General features: G+C 38.9%; 2 protein-coding genes across 9 annotated transcripts in view; one reads left to right on the top strand and one right to left on the bottom strand.

The window, feature by feature from the left end:
- WDR72 (WD repeat domain 72) overlaps positions 1–9,478 on the bottom strand; it is a 215,829-nt gene extending 206,351 nt beyond the window's left edge. For 5 of the 8 annotated variants that reach the window (XM_013992975.3, XM_084969784.1, XM_021095106.2 and 2 more), the window contains exon 1: positions 9,258–9,478. The gene's annotated coding sequence lies outside the window, so the exon portion shown is untranslated. The remainder of the gene's footprint in view (positions 1–9,257) is intronic. The other 3 variants (XM_021095093.2, XM_084969773.1, XM_084969745.1) reach the window with 1 other exon arrangement.
- Positions 1–16,977, top strand: part of LOC110261071 (uncharacterized) — an 856,894-nt gene that overhangs the window by 737,781 nt on the left and 102,136 nt on the right. The window contains exons 15-18 of the mRNA XM_084969796.1: positions 8,255–8,362; positions 8,554–8,733; positions 8,890–9,673; positions 11,285–11,359. The gene's annotated coding sequence lies outside the window, so the exon portion shown is untranslated. The remainder of the gene's footprint in view (positions 1–8,254; positions 8,363–8,553; positions 8,734–8,889; positions 9,674–11,284; positions 11,360–16,977) is intronic.

Below are 16,977 nucleotides of genomic sequence, written 5' to 3'. Positions count from 1 at the left end.
CATAAACCTCACTCCAATCCAGGCATCTCCTTACACCCCAGCACTCTTGGCTGATGATCCTTCCTTTCAACTAACCAAGAAAATCAAGGCCCTTAGACAAAAGCTTCCTCTCATCACTTCAACATTCCATATACTTACCTTATTTTTAGCTTATTTTTCTGAGATATTCATACTAATCACCTATGATAATATTTTGATCATTATCCCAAATTTCATCTTCTATCACCTCAGTTACTCCTTTTATTCATCCTTATTTTTGTGTATTTCAACTGGTCTCCCTTTTCTTTGACTCCTTTGCCTTTACTTATATACATTTAGTTGCAAAATATTTACTATCTATTATGTGCTAGAGATTACACAAGATTCTAGGAATGTAGACAAGAATCTTCAAACCTCAAAGAGCTCTCTGGTATCTCAGGAGACAGGCATGTCCTGAGTCACTAGCAGTGAGATGAGTGCCTTAAAAGCTAAATGCAAGAATGTTTGGGGAGGAAACACAAGTGAGCATTAAATCAAAGGTAGAGGAGTTCCCGTCGTGGCGCAGTGGTTAACGAATCTGACTAGGAACCATGAGGTTCGATCCCTGCCCTTGCTCAGTGGGTTAACGATCCGGCGTTGCCGTGAGCTGTGGTGTAGGTTGCAGACGCGGCTCGGATCCCACGTTGCTGTGGCTCTGGCATAGGCTGGCGGCTACAGCTACGATTAGACCCCTAGCCTGGGAAAACTCCATATGCCGTGGGAGCGGCCCAAGAAACAGCAAAAAGACAAAAAATAAATAAATAAATAAAATAAATCAAAGGTAGAAAGGATTTGCTCATTGGGGTTAACATCTAAACTCAAATCCCAAATATTAGACACATCGATATTAAACACATGCTGGTTTTGTGACCCAGGAAGTTCTCTCATTACTTTAAACTTTGCTTTCCTGGAGTTCCCGTCCTGGCACAGTGGAAACGAATCTGACTAGGCGGGTTTGATCCCTGGCCTCGCTCAGTGAATTAAGGATCGGGTGTTGCCCTGAGCTGTGGTGTAGGTCACAGACATGGCTCGGATCCTGCGTTGCTGTGGCGGTGGCATAGGCCATCAACAACATCTCTTATTAGACCCCTAGCCTGGGAACGTCCATGTGCCATGAGTGTGGCCCTAAAAAGACAAAAGACAGGAAAAAAAAAAAGAGAAAAACTTTACTTTCCTCATCCATAAAATGGGAATAATACCTAATTTACCTGCAATAAGCCTAAGGAGACAGCATGCACCCAGTGGTGAGGCCCTAGAGCTCGGTCACCTTGGATTCCAAGGACAACTCCACTACTGTGTGTTCTCTGGTGGGTTACTTTACAACTCTGTATTGGATTCCTCATCAATAAAAAGTAAATAAATAATAACAAATTTAAGAGGGTAGATATGAGAGTGAAGTGGGATAATCCATGGAAATCATTATAGAGTAAGCATTCAATAAATGTCAGCTACCCTTATCAGAAGGCTTTTTTAATCTCAAAAGAGTGTGATACATACAATCCTTGCCATTTATAATCCTTAATTTTATTATTCATAATTTATAGTAGATCCAATCCAGTAAGTAGATCCTAATAAAACTGAGAAATTCGAAGAAAGATGCACATAGGGAAAGAGCCATAAGAAAATGAAGACAGAGATGGGGTGATACTTCTACAGTCCAAGGAATGCCAAAGACTGTCCACAAACCTCCAGAGGCCAGGGGAGAGGTATGGAACAGATTCTTCCTCACAGCCCACAAAAGGAACCATCTGCTGACACCTCAATTTCAGACTACTAACCTCTGGAACTGTTAGACAATATTTAGCCACTCCATCATTTAAGCCACTCAGTTTGTGGTACTCTGTTAAGGCAGCCCTAGTAAACTAACACACCAACTGACAGATTTTGTTTCTTTCTAGCCAAAACATAAATCTTAATAATGTATATATCAATTCTGTTGACATATCCTTAAATTTTAGTTTAAATCACACAACTGGTCATATACCAAGTTCTGTTCTTTACTCCTTTTGTGTAAAAATCTTCTTTCTGCCCACATATATATGCTCCCTGAGAAAAGAATACATTCATTTATTAATCCAACAAGTATTTATGAAAAGCCCTACTAAATGAAAGGTGAAAAAACACAGGTTCCTGATCTCCAGAAATTCACAATCTAAGAATCAAGTCATAGGTACATAATAACTGATGGGAAATAGCGTGGGATAAATATTGCTGAGATATAAGAGCAAAGCATGCTAAGCTCCTATGGCTATCGATGGAGCATCTCATATTCCTAGCTTCTCTCTCAGAAACTGTGTGTTTTCTCGTGGGCTAGTTCTCTCCTTCCCTAGCCCTGACATCTATTTCTCTTCTGTTATCTTCAGTACTCACTGACACTAGAAGTCAGTCCACTGCCATTATGACACTCCTTTCCTCACAGTATAAATAGATGGAAGGCACCCCACAGGCAAGAATATGAACCTGTGTGGATAAGTCCTATTTGGAGAAGGCTCCTTAAAACCCACTAGTTTAGTGTTTTCTGACTTTGCCCACAAAACAGATGCCTTGGTCAGGTCAGAGAAGCCTTTAGGACTACTCTCTTACACTCCAGGATCCTAGCAGGAGTGTGACCAAAACAGACTTATGTCAAGAAGGCTTACAAATTGCAGAATTCCATGGGGCTTTAGAGAGAGTGGTAGAGGAGGGATGGGACTTGAGGGTCATAATCCAAAGGAACTTTAGCCTTCCTGTAGTATTCAATTATTTAAAAACATTTTCTGGGACTTTCAGCCCATTTCAGCATTAATTCAAGACACAGGACAGGAGCCATTTGCAACCATTCTTCTCATCTTTGTGGATTTTCTGTCGAGAGCAAAGACATATCCTAACTCTTTTTTATATTCCCCTACTTCACCTCTTCTGAGCATTGTCCCTTGTCCTGGCTCCTCATACTTTCCCTTATTCCAGACCATATCCCCACCTTCTGCTTTAATTATCTTTTCTTCTTTTTTCCTAGTCTTAAGACAAAGTATTTTAAATTCGTGTTCACTAAATGTCATTCTAGACTTTGTGTTGTACCAGGGGCTTTCCCATGTGTTTTCTTATTTGACCCACACACCCACCATTAGTGTTATTAGGAAAGAAGCTTGATAAATCTATATCTCTGGGCAAAGATTATATCCCTAGATCTACCTGACTTTAAGAATCATCCTACTTCTCAAACGACCTGAGAGTGAGAGTACAAAATGATGACGCCACTACCTCGTTTACAGACAAGCCATTTACCTATTTCTTTAAAAACAAAACAAATCAAAACCAACTTAGGTCTAACCACAGGGGTGATTAAGGTGCCACATCACTCTTTAATCTGAGGGTAAATGTATAAATAGATTTTCTCCACTTAATTTACAAAACCCATTCATTACATGTGTGAAAGTACATGCACGGGCAAGAGTGTTTTCCAAGCATCAGGACTTAATACAGAAACACAACAAAAAGCCCATTTTAACACTGGTGTCATAGAACAAGATTCCCAGTACAAAGTGAGATTTCCACACTGCAGTGATTTCAATGCATTGTATGTCACGAGAGGTAGCTGATGGAGATAGGGAAGGACTTGACTGGCCACAGGCCAACAGAAACTAGGCAAATTAATACTTTCTAACATATCCAGGCGTCTGCTTAAAAAAGTCCTTGGCAAGGGGGATCCGTCTTGTGACTTCTCTGTTGGATTTCCACTGAAGTAAGAAGTCACTGTCCAGTGATATCAAGAAATTCTGTCCCTGGGGCATAAATAAATGCCCAACTCCTATAGTTCATGGCAGTATGAGAGCCTGACAGGGCTGGAATCGATCCAACCCATTTTAACTAGCAAGAAACTACCTAGTAATACCTTGTTTGTATTTCTTGGAGGAGGGACCCAAGAAACACTTATTTCATTCCACACAATAATTCACCACAATCAGAGGGAGCACGGCAAGGGCAACACCATCTCCCAGCTGCTGATTACATCAAAGGCTTGCAGCACAAATTCAATTTTATGATGTTAATCTCAGCCTGCCACTCAGAAATTTTCTCTGAGGGATATGATTTTTCTCTGGATTTCATTTTAAGAATGATTTTCTTCGTCCACAATCAATAAAGATATGTTTTCATCAAAAGACTCTATCTTGGTAGAATTCAATTGGCTATTTCAATCCCTTTTGGTGACACAATATTAATTAAAATAGTTTATGTTGCACTTCAACTGGAAAAAGAGGCAGTGAAAATAGCAGCTACTCAGAACACATGTTCTATACACATCAACATGGAGGGCAGAAAATAATTTTCTCTTTCTCCAGGCAACACACATTAGCTATTCAAGAGAGCTGCTCTGACTTAGTTTATCTCTGTGATCTTGCTGAAAGAAAAAAAATGAAGAAGCAGCAGCAGCAACTCTTCTGTCCGTATATTTTGTTCAACATGGAATCAAAATGCATGTAAAGAAGATATTTCAAATACTCGCCTCCCAGTGCCTCAGGAAGCAAAAATGAGTGTCTGTACCTGTGTGGCATAATGGGCTATAAGGAATCACAGTCACAGTGTCTCAACTAAAAAAAAAAAAAAATATATATATATATATATATATATAATATATATGTATAAATATATGTAAAATGCCATTAAAAATTCTTTTTTATTTTCAACCTCTAAATTACTGCAATTGAATACATTGTATTTCTCAATAGGAAACATAGAATTAGCAGTTTTTCCCGTTTAAGAGGAGAAAATTATGAAATATATGACAGAAAATAAATTCCATTTTAACAGTGATTTTTAGAGTGGCACTTAATTTACTTAACAAATATGAAGTACCTACTGTGTGCCTGACTCTGGAGGCTGAGAGAATCTGAACTTGAGGCTGGGAATCTGAATTTTAAATGGCTCTCCAAAGACATGCTTACTTGTATTTGATGCTAAGGAACTTAAATCAATCTCATCATCCCCCATGCATAGCATAGTGAAAGAAATATTCAAGTTAATTTATAAAATTGAAGCAATATTCACTAAATGAACGCCAAAGAAGAACAATTCTTCAAAAAGTTTTAGGGCTTGGTCTGTAGGGCTTAGTGAGATTGTTAACACCTGGCCGGCCTGATCTGGGCCTTCCACAACAAACAGGCCAGGTCTGGCCCATAACCTACTGTTTTTCTCTCCAATGACTGAAAAGTAGTTAAATTCCTTTTCTATCTACTGCTGGTCTAAATGACTCATAGAAAGTAATCTTCCATGTTCCGTAGGACTTAACAACAAAATTGCCTGAGGTCTTTCCAGATGGAGAAAAGACCAAAAGAAGAAAACTCTATGTGTTCAATTGTAGACCCTAATGCATATACACTGTTTGCAAAAAGGGATAATTCAAGAATGATCAAGTTAGAATTTGACGCAAAGTCTTTCAAATTTGAAAGAATTTTAAGAGCTAGCAAGACCAAAGAAAAATCTCGGAAGGGTACAATCATCGAACAAATTCCTCCCAAAATATTCAGTTTGTATTTTGGTACTCCAAAATAATTAATACATTTTCCAGATCCCCTCCCATCAAAATTTTTTTCTAAGCCTCACTTCAGTTGCTCAGACTGAAAACAAGGACCAGGGCAGGAAAGCAGGGTTTAAAATGGTCTGAGATTCTATCATGTAAACACAGGAATGCTAATCTTTGTCCAGCAAAGATCTCTCAATGTGGTAGAACTCCTTTTCCAGAGCCTGGTCTTACAACATAGGCTAAAAATACAACCTTAGTTGAAGGAAAGCTTCTAGTGGTTAAGGAATAAGGGTTATGGTGGTGAAAGTATAAATAACTTCATACTTCCTTCTAATCAAGGAGAATAGGTACAGCATTTCTTGGTCCGCTTGGCTTTCAATGCTACGTGTGAAAAAGCTAAATCCCATCTAATCTCAAGACTGGATTCCTGTTGTATTTTCTCTCATCAAGAAACTGAGATGGGTGGAAGGGACCACTCTGGTTGCTTGTCACCTGTGCATCAGACAGCCTCTTGTTTTATAGGCAACTAAGTCTTCCAACAAAGTTGTGAGGTAGACTCTCTTATAGGAGAGACATGAAGATTAAATAAGGACCTAATAGTGTAAATAATATAAACTTTTATTTTATATTTGAGGAAACTAAAGTTCAGAGAAGCAAAATAATTTACCAACATCCTGTAGCCAGGAAAGGAAGGGACAGCATAGGGACCATGATGTGCACTTTTCCTCCTCTCTCAATCTATGATACCGTCACAGGAATTTTTCCTTTGTCCTAGAATGCTCTTCCTCAGCATTTCTTCCTGGCAAACTCCCTTAAAAAAGGAACCTTCAAAACCAGAGTTAAATTTTAACTCCTTTGAGCCTCTCCTGGTTGATACACAGCACTCTTCTACTCCAGGCACTCGCTTTTCTACCTTTACCGGAACGCTCATCACTCTGTTCTAATTCTGCCTGTGTCTTTTACCTGAATTCTACTATGAATGCTTGGAGGGTAGGAAACTGTTCCTTCTTCCTTTGCATTCTGCTGGCAGGTAGTTTTACATGTAACAAGAAGTCAAAAAATATTGAGGGGGAAGGCAAAAATGAATGTATTCATTATGAAAGAATGACGTGTGGCTTCAAGAGTTGCCTCTTTTCTCCTTTCCCCTCCCTCAAAAGTCAGCTTTTAAATGATCTTCTTGAGTGTGTCTCTGAGGTCTGCACAAGGAACAAAAGGCAGATGTAGAAAAAAATATCATTGGCTATCAATATACATTCTGATTCCTACTAAAACAGCCTAAAATCTTATTAATTTCCTGGGCCCTAACCACTCACTGCTGACTCAGAGGAAGCACACGGTCAATTTACCAAAAGGTTGACTGGTTCAGTTAATTACAACTCCCTCATCCTGTAATTGTTTACTTCTTAAACATTCATGTATAGGACTTTAACTTTTCCAGGTAAAATTTTACCTTTAGAAGTAAAAAAGAAAGGAGGTCAGTGTTGGAGGAAAAAAAATTCTTATGGTTTACTATGAAATTGTAGACATTAATATATATTTTTTTAATGGCCACACCCATGGCATGTAGAAGTTCCCAGGCCAAGGATCACATTCCAGCATCAACTTCAACCTAACCCCCAGCTGCAGTAGCACTGGATCCTTAACCCTCTGTATCACAGCAGGAACTCTGACACTGCTATTTTACATAATGTTCATCACTTAATTTGAACTTCATAATAACCCTAGTATTATTATTATTATCCTTATTCTAAAGAGTAGGAAAATGAGCTTGGAGAATATAAGCAGTTTGCCCAAGATAAGAGCTAGAAAAACAAGACAGACCTGAGTCTCCAAACTCACACCCTTAATCACTGCACTACACTGCATAGGTAGGGTAGGGGCAGTGACCAGTATGTTAGGAAGCCAGCTGGGAATGAGAGCATAGAAGAGATATTGCTCTAGAGCCCTGATACCTAGCTCTAGAAATGAGGAGTTGCCGTTTACAGGAGAATGCAGTAGGACCTGAATATCCTTTAAGACTAAACAAAATTTTCTTTTTTTGCAGACAAAAATGACACACATAAGTTAAAGGACTTGCTGGTACCCTAGAGTTAATTTGAGGACTTGCCAGAACTTCAGAGATGGTCTGATATGAGAATATAAACATTCTTTTAGTCTTTATCCCCACCTCATCTCCCTGCCTCCAACTCAGTCTAGAGTAGAATTTAATCTAAACATGTTACACTTGGGGAAAAAATAATCATACATTCAGGAGTCCAGATAAATGTCTTTTATAATGCACTTATAATTATTAATGAGATACTACATATTGTAACACTATCAAATAACAGAAAGAATGTGAATTTATATATTCGATTACGTGTAAGCCACAAATATATATATGTATGCAGCAATCCTGAAACTTTGTAATTCCTAATACGGAATTTTAAGGTTCTATGGAGCTATTTGGTAATTTAAATACATTTCTATTCCAGCTGGCTTCTATAAACAAAAACCTCAGATTTCAAAAGCGTTCACTTAATTGGGTAGAGACCATTTATGTAAGATTTCACACATAGGCAGAGAATGAACAGTTGATACTTTATTGATAAAATAATTATAATTTAAAAACATATTCCCCAAAAGAAGTGAAGATATTGTAACTCAACAGTCCTAATTTTGCTGTTTAAAAAAATAATAATAATCACTTTACTAGACCATTTCCTGGACAAAGTTTCCCTTTCTCCTCCTTTATAGAAAAAGACTGTGCATTCTTTATAGAAAACACTATTGGTTTATTTTGATTACTAAAAGAACTAAAGGAGGGCTAAGGAACAAAAGTCACAAGATCAAGTTAAACCGCAGGTACTTGCATGACAAAAGAGGTTGCTTTCTACCCCCCAGGTTTTTAAGTGGGGAAAATTAAGGAGGGTGGAGAGTAATCACCTAGTGTGGTGGGTGGGGGGAGGGAGCGGGGGACGGGAGGGGTAAGAAGAGGGATGAAAGAAGCAAACAGGTTTCTAAATCCTTTCATTAAGTAAAAATATTCCCAACAGGTGACCCAGTCTCCACAGGTGACCTTGAACTCTTTTAGCATTAGAACTGGAAGACGGGGAAGACAAAGTTAACGTTGGTGTACAGCAATGTTCTGTTTGCATCTTAACCGAGTAGAAAAACGAACACAAAAATGTTCTAATCAGTGAGGAAGGTGGAATAAGGAAGTACCCGGCCGCAAGGTAGCTATTACTATTACTTCACCATTTCCAGATTTTCGTCAGTGCAGACATCACCCCCTTTATCTTCCTATTCTTGTCCAACTTTACTAAGTAACAAAAGTCTTATTGCTGGCTCAGCCGCAGGTGCACAAACAGATTTTTTTTTTTTTTTACCAGATTCCTTGCCTGAGGCAGGTCCCAAGCTGTCACACCCCAGCCAGCCAGCGTCCACTGGATCATTTTCCCAGCTACTGGACTCAGTGAATTCAACAAACTCCAGTCCCATATAAGTCCGATTTCCAAGTCCCAAGAAACTCTCTCCTTAGTGAATGGCGGGTCTCTAAATCCGAAAGATTTCCTTCCAGGACCACAGATAGGTATACTAAGCCCCTCGCCAACCCCAGCCACACTCAAAAGGACCAATTTCACAGCTGGCGTGTCTTCGGCCACTATTGATGTGACATCTACAAAAGAGTAGAAGAGGGAAGTTTCCACGTGCAAGAACTTGGAGCAAAAGAAGAGGTTATAGCAACTACCACGCTCACCTTTCTTCCTCCTCTCTCAGTATCCAAACCCTCGGCTTGAGGGCGGGAAGCAAGAGCCAGGGGCAGTCAGAGAAAGACCCACCTCTTGGGCGAGGGAGTTCAAGCCGAGCCCAAGGGGCGTCAGCCCTACCCCAGGCAGAGTGCTGGGAAGCTGCAGGTGCCCCGCAGCCGGGCAGCGTGACAGCAGAACTGCGTGGCTGCCCTTCAGGGTTGCCGGCCACGCCCCGGGCACGCCCCCACGAGACGCCGCTCCCTCCTCCGCCCCACCCCAGCCCCAGTTCCCGCTCCCTCCGGCTGCAGCTGCCCTGCCGTCCTACTCCTCCTCCTTCTCTCACCGGTGGCAGCAGCCGGAACAGGCCGGTCCGCGGGCCTCGAGGTGTCCTCTCCTTCCACGGCTGGAGAGAGCTCAGATTGAGGTGAGGAGAATCAAGGTAGGCCGGATGATATGGACTCTGGCCGGGGCAATGACAGGGAGTGGGAGCCCCAGGACCCTTTACAAGGGAAGTGGAAAGTGCCAATCCAGGGATCTAGAATGGGTAGAAAACTCACCCTGAAACCAGTATCCTCACCTGCTCGGAGTGGACCAAGTACGACAACTGCCTGGGTAGTGTAGGAAAATGGGAAGGACAATTTGCTTTGTTTAGGTTTCTCCGTTATTTTATTTTATCCTCCAAACCCTGTGGGCAACTGGGTCCTGGATTCTAGCACTCCTGGAAGCAGGTGGGAGAGCTTTTTAACCACTCCCTTTTCACTGATACCTACCTGGCTTCCCAAATACTAAGAATATTTGGCCAGGCGGAAGTCAGAGCACAAGTTCTAGGTCTCTCAGGTCCACTCCCAAATGCCTCACTTCCTCTGTCATAACACTTGTTGCAATTTATTGCAGTTACCTGTTGCATTGGCTTCCCCTCCTTGACTGTAAAGTGGGTGAACGCAGGGAAACCAAGCATGTGGTAGATACATAATAAATATGGTTGACCAGCATCTAACAGTCACCGTTAAGGTGACCCCAGGCCCCAGTACTTTAATGAACTTCCCTCATCTATCCTTAACTTCTGAGTCTGCAGAATTTTATTTCAAAGTTAACATTGCTATTCCCAAGTTTTCATCCTATCTCTTAAGGAGAGACTTCTCTTTCAGTCTTAATAAAGATGCAGGTATGGAAAAAAAAACCCTTGGCTTGATTCCTCCTGTCTGAGCTCTGCCACAACTAGCCCAGGATGTTAAAGGCCCTCAACCATTCAGGGTCACAGATTGGAGCCCACTTTTATGGCCCATGAAAGTGCAGAGGGGAGTTAGAAAAAACCTTTTAAGTTGAAAAAAGTGTTCATAATATATAATATTAATCTACTGGTCTTTATTGCCAGTGCAGTCGTTGACAATGTTGAACTTTCGCAGCCCTATAATCTTGGGAAACAGTAGTAGGAGTTAGAGAAATCTTCCCATTCTTTCATTTTCTGGAAATGGGAACTGGTTTATTACAAGGAATCATCCTTCCCCAAATAAATAAGACTTACTGGTAAGACCTACTTTATTTATCTATGACACAGACCTGTCAAATTCCCATTTTTTGCATCATAAATGATTAACTGAACTGTTTGTGCTCACTAACCAATCTGAACAAAATACCTGCTACCTTGACTTGACCAAACTTCAATTAAGCTTCTCTGCCTCCCTGGCCCTGAACTTTGACCAGCCTTCAGCCAGAGCCAGCATACAACTCCTCCTTAACAGCCCCCTGAAGGTAGGCTAACCTCAAGGTGCAACTTTCTGTTCTCTAAGATCATGCCACTCTAGCTCATCCCAATTCCCCAGGTCCTGTTCTTTCAGTATTACTTATTTTTTACTAGAAAAGACCTTTTCCACCTAGCCTTCCAAAGGCTTGCAAATCTAAGGATCAAAGCTTTTTTTTCCCTCTGGCATTAGTCCCTATCCCCTAGTAGCAATAGTCCTGCATAAAATTCTTTTGAATAAAATCTCTTTACCTTATTTTTATTTGACCTTGTAAAATATAATTTTTAATACAGGCATACCTCAGAAATTTTGTGGGCTCAGTAACAGACCACTGCAGTAAAGCGAGTCACACATTTTCCAGCTTCCCAGTGAGTATAAAATTTATGTTTACATCATACTATAGTATATTGTGTTCACTAATAGCATTATGTCTAAAAAAAAACACAATGTACATACCCTCATTACAAAAATAATGCTCTTAGAAAAAATGACACCAATAAATTTGCTTGATGGCAGAGTTGCCACAAACCTTCAATTCAAAAAAAACACAGTATTTGGGAAATGCAGTACAATGAAACAAGGTGTGCTTATATTGTTTCTGAGGCAAGCACCCCCAAAAGTAAAAGTGCCCTGTCTCATATTTCTGGCTATAAATTGGAAAAGTTAGGTTACATAGAGCAAGATCTTTTTTGGCTCCAAAACTGTAAATTCAGAAGCTAAATTTCCAAGAAAATCAAGTAACACTTTATAGAACTCAGTGGGAAAAGCAAGCTGGCAACTGAGCACCAAAGTGGGCATTGGAAGTGGTTTGTTTGGCTAGCCTGGTATCGTTGTTGCTATTATTTTTTAAATTGAATTTGAATGTCACAGTCCTCACCAGTCTCTATAGTGCTCACTATTTGTATTACCTGTTTGGTCATTGAAGACATTTAAATTTGTGTCCCTAGAATGCTTTTGTGCTCTCAGAAAAGTGCCTTGAATTACAAATATATCTCCTCCTTTTCTCCACTGCCTCAATAGATATAGCCAGGCAGTGATGTCTGTTAATCTCTATACTATAGGATTCAGGTATTTTGGATGAAAGGACAAATATTTCATTTAGAGTTGAAATGTGTTTCTTTGGTGATAAGATTTCAGCCAGTGCAACTGTCTCCCTTTATAAGCACTGAAAGATGTTTACCAGATAAAATAAATGTCCCTGAAGGGTGTGTGGTAATTTTACTTCATATCAGAATAGATTCTCTGACACATTATAATACATAAAAAAGAATAGAAATAATGCATAAGGAAATTAGTTTGCCCAGTTCTATGAAATAATAATAACTTGTGAGAGTTCGAATACATGTTCAAAGCTTCTGTAATACTCTTTCCTTTGGTGGAGCCTGATTTCCTTCCTCTTGAGTGTGGCTATACTTAGTGATTGGCTTCTTACAAATAGAATGGGAGAGGAATGATGGAGAATAACTAGCAAATGTTCATCATAAAATGACATTGTAACTTCCACCTTGTTTTCCCTCTCTCAGAGAAAGCCAGCAAACATGTCATTAGGACACTGAAGGAATTTTATAGAGAGGTCTGTGTGGTTAGGAACTGAGGTCTCCTGCCAAGAGCCATCAAGAAAGAGGCTGAGGCCCCTCATGAGGATGCCTTCTTAGACATGGATCCTCGAGTCCCAGCTGCCATCTTGACTATCACCTCATGAAAACCCCTGCACCCGACCCACAGAGTTCAGCCAGCTCTGAATACCTGACCCATAGATACTCTGCAGTAATATTTGTTGTCTTCAGGCCACTGAGTCTTGTGGTGATTTGTTACACAGCTATAGGAAATTAATACAGAATTTATTCAAGAACCTTCCCTGATATTGAACTGCTAATGATGATAATACTAATAATATCAAACATTTTTAGAGTTTTCTGCATTATCATGGTTTATATATCTTCCAAACCCCTTTGATAACCTGAACTATGTGGGTATTCATTTTTCTTCTTCACTAGCTAGTATTTTCCCCTATGTCCTGTGTCTGGAGAACTCTCACCCTCCTCATGAGGCAGAGCCTATATCTTCATGGAGAAACTGTAAAGCAGCACCTTTGCTTACCTCTTGGTACTCCATTAAACCCAGGAAATGGACACCTGTTCTCAGTTGTGCCAATCAAATTCATAGCCCCAAACTAAATACAGTCTGGTGTGGGAGATGGCAGAACCACAGCTACATCTGATTCCCTGAGCCAGCAGTGCAGTGTTTCCAGCAGCTACATCCATTGCACAGCAGCAAAGATATCAGCATCTGTGCCCGGTGCTGGTGGCAGTGATGCCTCTGTGGTACCAGTGCCATAGTATGACTTTGGATTTTGTCACATCCAAACTTAGTTTTCCATTTCCTGAGAAAGATCCAGTGTCCCTTTATTAAAATCCTTTGTTGCTTTCTCTTGAACACGATTAAAAATTCTGACTGATACAGGCAAATACTGTCTCCATTTTACCAATGAGAACATTGAGGACCAATGTTTTTAAATGATGTGTCACTAGATCCAAGGAGCAAGTGATAGAATTGGAATACATTGATTAGCATAGATTGGGCTAAGCAAACAGAAATATAAGTTTAGCATTTAAAAGATAAAGGGCTTATATACTTAAAAAGAATCAAATTAATTATGTTTTTCTTTAAATCATATGAAATGCTGTTTCTCTCCCTGGCCCCACATATTAAGCGCCAACATTATGGCACTGAGCCCTTTTATTGCTTCAGAAATGGGCTGCGCTCTTCCAGACTTTCTCAATATTATACAAATATTTCTTTCTGCAAATGCAAATTCTCTGTCCATCCCTGTTCCCCACACATTTTAATCAATTTGCCTTTTCTTACTTCAAAACCCAGATTTAGTTGTGATTTCTCTTTTCAGCCTCTTCTGAGTCCTCAGGAAGAGTTAATTATTCTCACCCACTCCCAAGAAGTGGTCTGTTTCTACCCATGAGAAAATGCTCATTAAGCTTATTTATCTGTGTGAACAACACCAACATATCCCAACAAAAGAAACAGAAAGACTCCAAACTCTGCCTAACTCATGGACAAAGTCTTGAAAAAACAAAAGTCTTAGAACAAAGTCTGCTTATTGAATGGGCACTCTAGTGCTTTAATGCCATCAGCTGTAAGAAGGGTGACAGCTAAGTATATAATCCCATGCAAGACAAAGGGGACATTTTCACAAAATAAAATTGAGTGGTTCCAGAAAAGACTTTCAGAAAATGACATTTGGAAGTTTCTCGAGTAAAGTGAGTACCCATCTGACTATGAAGGTCATTATTTAACAAGTCCAACGCTTACAGTAAGTGTCCACTTGTAAAGAATCTTTTATAATTTGATAAAAAACGAAGTATTGTCAGAATTATGTAGAAACCTCCAATATGAAGAAGAGTAAAGCATGTTAATTTGAAAAGAGAAAAGGAAGAAACAGACAATTCAGGGAATAGAATATAACTTAAAATATTCTCTGGGAAAGGAGAGCTGAATGCATTAAACAAATCTGATACACTGTATTTGTAAAAAGAAAGAATTAAAAATGTCATTCAAAGAATACTAAAAATATATACTTTAATAGGTTGAATAAAAAAGTTAAGGTAATCTTTCTGAAAGTAAATAGAAATAAGGAGATTGAAAATGCGAAAGGAAATCAGAAGGTCTCTTGGGATAGAACATGATGTAAGATAGTATTAGAAAAAGAATGTATATGTATGTGTGATTACTTTCAAATTGTATATCTGATTGATGACTTGTATCCATAGTATAAAATAAACTCTCCAAACTCAGTAACAACTAAAATAACAACTAAAATAAAAATTCAAAATATTTGGCCAGTTAATCCTCCCCAAAAGAAATTACAGATGGAAAATGAACATATGAAATATATTCAACATTAATTAGTTATTAGAGAAATGAAAGGCCTCTGTGGCATATCAGTAAACCCTTGTAAGAATAACTAAAATTTTAAAAAGAAACTGACATTGCCAGATGCTGGTTAAGATAAAGAGAATCGAAAATTCTCATACAATGCAGAATTAGAAAATGGTACACTTTGGAAAATAGTTAAGCAGTTTTTTACAAAGTTAAAATATACTTACTTTATGATATACCAATCCTACTTTTTGGCGTTTACACAAGACAAAAACTTTTGCTTATGCAAAATTTGGTGAGCAAATGCTTATTACAGTTTTATTCATAAGGAGAAACAACTTAAATGCCCTTCAGCTGGTGAATATACAAATTCTGGTATATCCGTATATTAGAATACTCCTCAGTAACAAAAAGAAATTAAATACTGATGCTCACAAAAATGTGAATGAATCTCAAATGCATCATGCTAAATGAAACATATCAGACATCATGGGAATGGCAAGTCAAGAGAGACGGAAAATATATTAGTGGTTGCCAGGGGCATAGGATACATTTTTAGGATAATGGAACTGTTCTATGTATTGAATGTGTTGGTGATTATGTGACTGTTTTGCATGTTTGCCATTATTTACAGAACTGTACTCCAAAAAGTGTTAATTTTACTGTATGTGAGTTCAAAAAAGGAACTAGAATCTTTCATTTAACCATATAGAACTAAATAGACTAGGTCTGTTTATCCCCAGTGTAATAACAACTGATCCACAGAATGCAAACACATCAGTGCCTGGGTAGGTAAGTCAAGGATAATTTTTTTTTTTTTTTTTTGGTTTTTAGGGTCGCCCCCTTGGCATATGGAGGTTCCCAAGCCAGGGGTTGAATCAGAGCTGTAGCCCATGGCCTACACCACAGCCACAGCAACACTGGATCTTTAACCCCCTGAGCGAAGCCAGGAATCGAACCTGCATCCTCATGGGTGCTAGTCAGATTCGTTGCCACTGAGCCACAATGGGTGCTCCCAAGGATAATTTTAAGGAATGTCATAACAAGATGATATTTCACAATAGAAAAAAAAAATAGGGCCAGGTGCCTCATTTGTGCAATCTTTACAATATTTACTTGAAAGTATTTGCATTTTTTGTGCTTCAGCAGATAATCTCAACATCTTCTCTACAGCAAAGCCTTCCTTTTCTCAGAAACTAAAATTATGTGAAGTTCAAGGGCCAGATATTTTTATTTTTTGACTTTTGGACCTGTCCCTATTTAAGTGACTATAAATCACACAATTTTCAGAAAGATAATCATTTTATCAGTGAGGTAAAGTCCTCTGTAACCTGTAAGCAATATGCAAATGCTAGATGTAAGAATTATTACAATAATTCTTTCCCTGCAAAGGAACCTCTTTCCTGTGCCCCCCCTCCTTTTTTTCTCTCTCATTCTAGCTTCCTAATAGATTACCATGTGACACACCATCCTTCTGATGACTAATGCTAGAATGCAGACATAATGCCTAGAGGAAGGTACCTTGTTCCTCAGGGCAGGGTCTGTCCATTTTGTTTGTAAGACTGTAAGATCACAGTGTATATGAATTTTCACTGACAAGGGACTCTCCTACCACTGAGACCACAAAAACTGGTTGATCTCAGGAGGCTTGTTAGGGATCCTTGCTCAAAGCAGTTCCCAAACTTGAAGTTTTCATAGGTCAGTAAAATTTCAGTGAAAATGGGAACAAATACGGGGTTACCAGTTTTTATTTTGCCAAGTAATATCCTTAAAACTAAAACAATTTAAAAATCTTTATCAAAGCAAAAATAAAAATGTACCAAGTTATATTATTATGAAGTTACTCAATACCAAGGATAATAAGCAGATTCTAAAATCTTCCAGAGGGGAAAAATAAAGGTCACCTGCAAAGGAAGAAAAATAATTGTCTTAGACCTTTTTTGCAGCTACACAGTATGGCAAAAAGCAATGTATCAAAGTCTCCAAATTTTTTGAAGAAATAATTTTCAAATTTGAATTCTATATCGAGCCATGTTATCAAACCATTATAAGACGTTTTTGTATATGTAAGAACAGGATGGTAAACCTTCTA

Source organism: Sus scrofa, chromosome 1, assembly GCF_054392235.1.
Source record: "Sus scrofa isolate SSC_HxYL_T2T_F1_AM1 chromosome 1, Sscrofa_HxYL_maternal_Yorkshire_Landrace_v2.0, whole genome shotgun sequence".
Taxonomy (NCBI): Eukaryota; Metazoa; Chordata; class Mammalia; order Artiodactyla; family Suidae; genus Sus; species Sus scrofa.
Note: the sequence above shows the minus strand (reverse complement) of the source record. Positions and strands in the feature narration are given on the sequence as shown.